This window comes from Etheostoma cragini, chromosome 10, assembly GCF_013103735.1.
Source record: "Etheostoma cragini isolate CJK2018 chromosome 10, CSU_Ecrag_1.0, whole genome shotgun sequence".
Lineage (NCBI taxonomy): Eukaryota > Metazoa > Chordata > Actinopteri > Perciformes > Percidae > Etheostoma > Etheostoma cragini.
The window spans coordinates 28,652,182-28,660,493 of record NC_048416.1 but is presented as its reverse complement, the minus strand read 5'-3'; the positions used below and the strand labels follow the sequence as shown (position 1 = coordinate 28,660,493).

At 41.2% G+C, this 8,312-nt stretch overlaps 1 protein-coding gene across 2 annotated transcripts in view; it reads right to left on the bottom strand.

The window, feature by feature from the left end:
* Positions 1-8,312, bottom strand: part of LOC117952318 (protocadherin-1-like) — a 142,248-nt gene that overhangs the window by 16,160 nt on the left and 117,776 nt on the right. The gene's annotated exons all lie outside the window — the stretch shown is intronic.

Here is an 8,312-nt window from a genome sequence, read left to right as displayed (position 1 = left end):
GCGTGTGTGTGTGTGTGTGTGTGTGTGTGTGTGTGTGTGTGTGTGTGTGTGTGCATGTGTGTGTGCGTGCGTGCGAGCTCTCGGGCTGCTGATGTTCCAGTTAAAACATCGGGCTGTTTCTGATAAAAACTAAAAGGACAAATGCCACAGTGTGCATGAAAAACACTCAAAAGTAAAACTAGATCAATCTTCAGAAAGGTCAATTAAACCCAATTCAAACAAATAGACGTCTCGGGTTGTTTTTTATTAACTTTATGGAACAAACGGAACTTTGTGAACCAGAAGTCATGTGATGATTGGCAGAAGATGGGCAAATGTGGCCGTAGAGCCGACCAATCAGAAGGTCGCCGGTTCGAGTCCCATGTCCAGGTGTCCTCGCACACTGAACGACCACTAGCTCTAACTAGAAAAGTAGCTAACCCTATAAATACAGTCCATTTACATGATAGATAGATAGATAGATAGATAGATAGATAGATAGATAGATAGATAGATGTTTATTGATCTCAATAAAATGGGAAATTACAGTGTTCCAGCAGCAATATCAGTCACACAGCACAGAATATAAATAGAAATGAAATACTAGGATACTATATACATGAAATAATAATAGCATAAAGTACTCAAATAGAACCAATATTTGAATATAAAAGTTGGGAATACAAAATGTGCAACTGCTTAAATAGTATGCTAAATATGTAGATAAGGCTATTGTGCAGGTTGCATTAGTGCAGTATGAGCATACTACAGTATATGGTATAGTGCAGTATTGTGGTGTCTCAGAATCATATCAGCCCCCAGTGATGACGTGTTAAACCTTTTATTGCCTGTGAATATTTATTTGCTGCCTAAATCTGACCAAACTGCGACTGTTTCACAACGTTAGCTGTGTGCCCGCATCAGAGGGTAGGAATAATCGACCCAAAACTGTCGTATGGTTTGGAGGACTTGATGTGCAATATACTGTACACTGAACCAAAGTTATGAATGTAACACTTTTGTTGTTGCCCCCATTTATTATGACCGAACTCAAAGATTTAAGACTACTTCTATGTGCACAAAAGGCTTATTTCTCTCATAGGTTGTTCACAAATCTGTCTAATTATCTGCGTTAGTGAGCACTTCCAGAAAATCCATCCACCTCACATGTGTTGCATATCAAGATGCTGATTAGACAGCATGGTTGTTGCACAGGTGTGTCTTAGGCTGGCCACATTAAAAAGGCCAATCTAAAAGGTGCAGTTTTATTTATCCTACTTATTGATCCCAAGTGGGGAAATTACAATGTACACTCTGTTTTGTTAGTAATCACTACACACAGGTCTGAAATACACACACACGCTCAGGACCTATACACAAGCACTAATGGAGAGATGTTAGAGTGGGGGGGCTGCCAGCTGGACCAGCACTCTGGGCAGTTTGGGGGGTACGGTGCCTTGCTCAAGGGCGCCTGGCAGTGCCCAGGAGGAGAAGTGACATCACTCCAGCTACCGATCCACACTCCATACTTTGGGGGTACAGGGACTTGAACCGACGACCCTCCCATTCCCGACCCAACACCCTACAGACTGAGGTACTGCCCCCCCTTTTACTGTCTTGTGAAAACCAGTCAGTATCTGGTGTTATAGTATTTATAATTTATAATTTTGTTGTGTGTACATCGCTGCATAAAAAAAGTACTTAATGTAGTCATTTTTTGACAAAAAAACATACCAGGACATAGCTCCATAATTTAAGTACTATGAGGTGTAGAAATTGGAACATTTACTGTAAGAACAACATATAATCAAAATGTGTAAAATGTTTGAGTAGAAGGAGGAGGTTGGAGGTTATTGTTGGGAATGCTAAACCCAAAATCCAAAAGGCAAGTTGGAAAAGTGGAGAAAAGGTTGCTCACCTCAGGTTGACAATTCTCATTTAACTTATTTAATTAGACTCACATCATAACAAATTCACGCGAGCCTAATTAACCCTTGTGTTGTCCTTGGGTCCAATTTGACCGATTTTTAAAGTTTTCTTATATCACAAAGATGGGTTTCCTTACAACCATATTACCCAAAATACCATGGCTGCATGCACGTTGTATGGAAGACATACAACAGTCTTCGCAGGTACAATTGATGATTGCTTTCATTGAATTTGGGGTTTTAGTCAATTTCATAGCATTTGAAAAAAATGTTTTAAATGTTTTCAAAACATATTGTGACTTATTTTTGACAGATAACAGTCTGTCTAATCTAAACGATCATTCAAAAAAATTCACAATGTCTTTTTCTCTAAACTAAAAAAATTTGGTATTTCATATAAATTAGGTTTACTGACCATGGATTAAAATAAAAAATAAAAAAATGATCATTGAGTCATTTTCAAATATTTTGACCCAGAAGGACAATAAATTCCATGTTGACGGGAGGACAACACAAGGATTAAATAAAATGAGAATTGAGAGTTGGGAACATGAGTCCTTTTTGTCACTTTGCAAATGGACGAACACCTTTTGCTTTGAGATGTGTAATATGGTCGTTTTTGTTAATTAAACCTTACGTTTTTGCCTCCTAGTGAAACAAAACCTAGACTTTTTCTAACACGCGTCTCCGTGTTGTCATCCCTCTCTCCATCCGTCATCCGACTGTGTGTGTGTGTGTTTGTCAGCAGCAGCTTTTCATGTATTCCAGACGATCATTTCTGCCTTTTCATGACTCCGAACCGATTGTGTGTTCGGCGTGACGCCTGTCAGCGTCTCCGCTCCCAGCCGCTTCCTGTGTGACGTGTGATCCGACAGTAAGCGTCTCCTTACGGCTGATCCGTGCCTTCTCGTGTTGGCTGAGTGATGCTGCGCACAGATTGATGCTGACACGTATGACCGGGCGCAGAAAACCACACGCGACAGGCGTGTTGAGAAGCAGGAGCACGTCGACGACGGGCGGAGCAGGTCCCGGTCCGTCGTCCTCGGGGTCTCGGGGGAAATTTGGACTTGTTTATGCTCCCCGAGACGTGCCAGCATCGGTTTGTTATGTGATCAGCAGGGTGATTCTTTAGTTTCAATAAAAGGAAGACTAAGGTGGGGGGGGGGGGGGGGGGGGGGGGGGGGGGGGGGGGGGAGTAGCTCAGTGAGTAGGGAGTTGGGTATCTATCCATCCGTCTATCTACCTACCTATCTATGTCTGTCTATCCATCTATCTTATCATCCATCTATCTATGTCTCTCTATCCATCCATCTATCTATGTCTGTCTATCCATCTATCTTATCATCCATCTATCTATGTCTCTCTATCCATCCATCTATCTATCTATCTAATCAACCATCCATGCATCCATCTATCTATGTCTCTCTATCCATCCATCTATCTATCTATCTAATCAACCATCCATGCATCCATCTATCTATGTCTGTCTTATCATCCATCCATTTATCCATCTATCTATGTCTATCTTATCATCCATCCATTTATCCATGTCTGTCTATCCATCCATCTATCCATCTATCTATCCAACCATCTATGTCTATCTATCCATCCATCTATTTCTATCCATCCATCCATTCATCTATCCATCTTTTACCCAAATATTCAACAACACGTAAAAAGAACAAAACGACAGAAACTGGAACACTGGAAGAGAAAATCCATTCTCCGTTTCCTCGTGGAAACCCTCGAGCACCCGGACAAACATAATAAATTATAACTACCCTCCTTTTTAGTGTTTACTCATGAACTCAGACGACGCCAGAGATTTACATCAGAGCGCCTCCTTATTTCAACAGTTTTGGTATTCCTAAAAACTGAAAGGAGCCGGCTCTGAGGACTCTCCAGCCGCCTTGATAAGGGCGCCAAAACCGCGCCGAGATAATTTGACTAAGACACGTCGGGAATGCTGCAGATGATCGTCCCTGTAGAAGATTTTTTCTTCTTCTTTTTTAATGGAGGAAACACAGCGTGACAGACATTTTCCTTTCTCTCTGCCGCCCTGTGGGGAAATGTGAAAGTAAAAGACCTCAAACAGAAGGGGAGCCGGTCACCGTGCAGCGAGGCTGCAGCCCGGCGATGCGGCTCTCTGGAGGAAAACTGCTCCACCGACTCAACTTCAAGTGTCAAAAACCGGTTCAGTGCAACTACAGCGGGTGAGAGAAGGAGCAACGTTGCACCTGCATAACACAGCAGGTAAGGAAAGGAAGGTTTCTTTAGTGGGAATAACACCTTTCCTGAACTGGAAGTCTTTATAGTCAAAGACAGAAGGAAAAGAGAAAATACAGACAAAATATCAAAGTAATAAGTTAGCTGGAAATAACTTTTTGTATGAGTACTTTTCTGGTTCTTTCTTTTCCTTGGAGCATTGCTGTTATGATGGTTTTTGCACCGTCATATTTTTAATTGTTATCTTTTGCATGTGTGTGTGCTGCTGTGTGTGTGTGTGTGTGTGTGTGTGTGTGTGTGTGTGTGTGTGTGTGTGTATGTGTGTAACAAGCATAGTGTCCGCATGCTGTGCCTAAGCCTAGGCACATTTTACTAAGATGCTGTTAAAATAACAAGGAAATGCTGCGTTACTGATTTCAGAACAAGTTTTGTTGGTCAATTAGTTCCTGCTGCCTCAAGATAGCAATACGCCCAGAATGTACCTGAACACACCTCCCTGTAAGACCAGCACGCCCAGAATGCACCTGAACACACCTCCCTGTAAGACCAGCACGCCCAGAATGCACCTGAACACACCTCGTTGTAAGAGCAGCACGCCCAGAATGCACCTGAACACACCTCCCTGTAAGACCAGCACGCCCACAGGTGTAAAGATGGGCGCAGGTGCATTTCTTATTTAAAAGATGTGTGCACTGGACGGGAAATTATCAACTATGTCTGTCTTAAACCAGCGAAGACACTTGCGTGGGGCTTTGTGCTGCGCCGGGTGCAAGATATAGGGCCCAAGATGTTTATCTAATACTGGAAAGTTCTGCATGTCACGAATAATGTGCAATCCAAAACCATTGCAATTACTGCTAATCACACACCTACAGTAGGGGCCACTAGAGAGAACAAAACTGAGATCAAGGAGAGTTTAAGGTGCTCAGAAAAAAAGATATTTAAGCATCTACAACTGTACCGGCCAAACTTCCTCTGCTGATGTGGATCAAATGCTTTAGAAAAGCTACCAAATGAACTTTTTTGTGTGCCTGTTATGCAAGCAGAAGAATACAGTTTTAACCTCATATTTTGTGGTGTTTTAGAGGGTTAAAGAGGATATTGTCTGCATGAGAGCGCTAATGTGTACCTATGAAAAAAAAAAACATCTATCAAAACAGGCATGCAAAGCATCCTGGGGAAACAATGAAGGACCCAGGACAGAGCTTTGGGGGACACCACAAGACAGATTCACAAATGAGGATGCGTAGTTACCAGATAATCATCCCATTGCGTACGTCTCTCGATCAGGAGGCGAACCAAATCTACAGAACTGAAACTGAATCCTGAGCCAAGACACAAGACCAGCTGTTCAACAAAATAAAAGTCCTTCATGGCATCATTTTTGAAAGAGTCTTTTGTTAGAAATGAGACAAAAATCACTCTAAATATCTGTTTTTTCCAACAATGTTCAGAGTCTTTGAGTGTCTGACTGCAAACTTGGCGACTGAAAGAAGCAAAGAAGTTAAAAAAATAAAACCCCATCATGTTTTTTGGTTCCTGAATTCAAACTAACAGTCTGACAGTTGGCTTAAAAAGTAAATGACAGAAAATTACACTGAATACAAAAGCCCCCATTTTCAATTTAACCTCCAAACAACTACGGAAACTGTGAAACTGCAAAACTAAAATGACAAACAGGAGTGTCCTCCTCCTCCTTCCTTTCTTCATCTTTGATCTAATTTCTGTTTTCTACTTTGTTTCCGTATCCCTTCCCTTTCTAGTCAATTTGCCTTCTATCTTCTGTCCGTCCTTTCTGTTTCTGGCTCATTTCTTTTCTGCAAACTTTAGTTCTTCCTGCATCTCTGCATCTCTCTCTCTGAGTCTCTCTCTCTCTCTCTCTCTCTCTCTCTCTCTCTCTCTCTACCAGCCCTGATGTCCCATCAGTCTTTGTTCTTCCTCTCTGCAGCATCTACAGCCAGCGGGGAGGAAGAGGGACCAGACCTGCTGAGATCAAAGTTTACTCTCCTGCTTCATCTGAGCATGTGCGTGTCTACAGGCAGGTAGAGAAAGTCAGATATTCTGAGTAAAGTTTGGGAAAAAACTTACTCGGTCCATCAGTGGTTCAGTGCAAAAGCTGCCAAACAGCATGATGACAATAACATCGAGCTGCAATATGTTTCCAAGAAATTAAGAACCTAAAGAATCATGGTTTGGAAAATGAAATTAAAAGGTTACAGGTGACTGAATTTATGATTTATTGTGAAAAAAAGGTGCTCTTTGGGGTTGCGAATTCAATTAAGTATTAAAAAAAAAAGAGGATATCCAAGGATTCTTCTAAATTATTGTTAAAAAGTCTTTATTTAACAGGCTATTTCATAATAGGAAATGTAAAAGACTGTGCCGCCCTGAAGGAGGCTTTCTGTGCCGCTTGATACTGAGATAACATCTATGTTTAGGGAATGCATCAGTCTCTACTGGCACACAATTAAACATGGAAGTGGGGTTTGTTTTTGGTCATAACGTTATAATTCATGTTAAAAATCCACTATGGAAACAACATAAGTGTGATATCCAGAACAATGTCCTGAATTGAGTCAGGAATACATGTTTATCGCAGGAAATAAGGAAAGGACGCTGATTTTCAGGTAGAAATCTTTTTTACTTGGACCATTTTTCTTCTTCTAAAAATTAGAAATGGGTGCAATTTGACCAGAATACCAGACAATGGTTAAAGGAGGGCCGTAAAAATCCCAATCAGCCATAACTCAATAAGTCATCCTTCTTTCTAAGTAATAATTAATGTCTGAGCTGCATCTTTTACCTGTCTAGAAATACACAGAGACTCAGACAAACAACCTAAAGCAGCTAAAATGATTCAAGTCATGCACATTTCTTTTCACCTTCGCTTCAAAACACCAGAGAGACTAATCAGTCATTAAATGTGTCGTCTAGCAGTCGTCCATCGACGACCGACGATCAATTGTCTCCAGCACAACGTCTGGTATTTAATGCTCGTTACGCGACTCGGGCGGGACGCTGACTCGAGTTGGTCGATACGTTTTGGGTTCGATTCCCCTGGACGTCCAGATTTAAAGTGATGAAACTTCTGCAGGAACTTGAGCTCTTTGTTATTCGGTGAGCAACTATTTCACCAGACGTAATCCACTTTAACCCTTGTGTTGTCTTAGGGTCAAATTTGATCCATTTTCTAAATGTCTCTTTCAGAAATGTGGGTTTCTTTTTAACTTTTTAATTTTAATTAACCCCCATCAATTGGATGATGCCATACAACGCACTACGCAAGTACAACAAAAGATCGGAGCTCTAAAATCATTGAATTTAGGGTGTTTTGTTACATTTTTTAGCATTTAAAAAAAAGAAATTGAAACGTTTCAAAACAGCACCCCAACTGAACGTTATGAAATACCAGTCTGTGATTATCCTTCCTTTGATATAAGTCCAAAAAGTTCATATTTTCTTCATTTTTACCTCAAGGATTGGGAAGAATATCCAAGAAATTAGGTTCCTTGACCACGAATTCCAAAAATAAGTGAAAGACTAGTAATAAGTTGGTGTTAGTGGTGGATGTACATGGTAATGAAAAGAAGTGTAAAACGGAAAAGTGCCAAAAGTGTCGAAAAGGGACAAACACATCAGAAAAAGTGTGATTTTTTTTGTTTCGGCCCGGGAGGACAACAAGTGCACAACACAAGGGTTAAACAACAGAGACAGGGAAAAAAAGATGGATGAGAGATGAGAAAGAAGGACAGTTAAACATTGAAACACGGAGGAATGGAGGTAGAGAAAGGAGGGATGAAACAAAAGGGGGGAGGAAGGAAGGAAATGAGGGTTGACAGGAGGGAAGGACCAAAACGCTGGTGTTCTTTACTGGTCGTGGTTGAAGTCACAATCAATAAAGACATGTTTCATTCATAAAAACGCTCTGCATCCGCAAAGAGTGATGGTTGAAAAGGAAGAAGAGGAGGGAAAGAGAAAGAAGTAAAAGAGGAAGAGCAGGAAGACAAGGAAGAGACTGGACGTTGCTGTTGTTGGTGCCGATGAGTCGACTTTATTTCTCTCTCTCTTTCTCTCTTCATCTGTGCAGACCATCTGTATGGACGGCGCTCAGCTGCCAGGAGAGGAGATTGTGTGTGTGTGTGTGTGTGTGTGTGTGTGTGCGTGTGTGTGTGTGTGTGT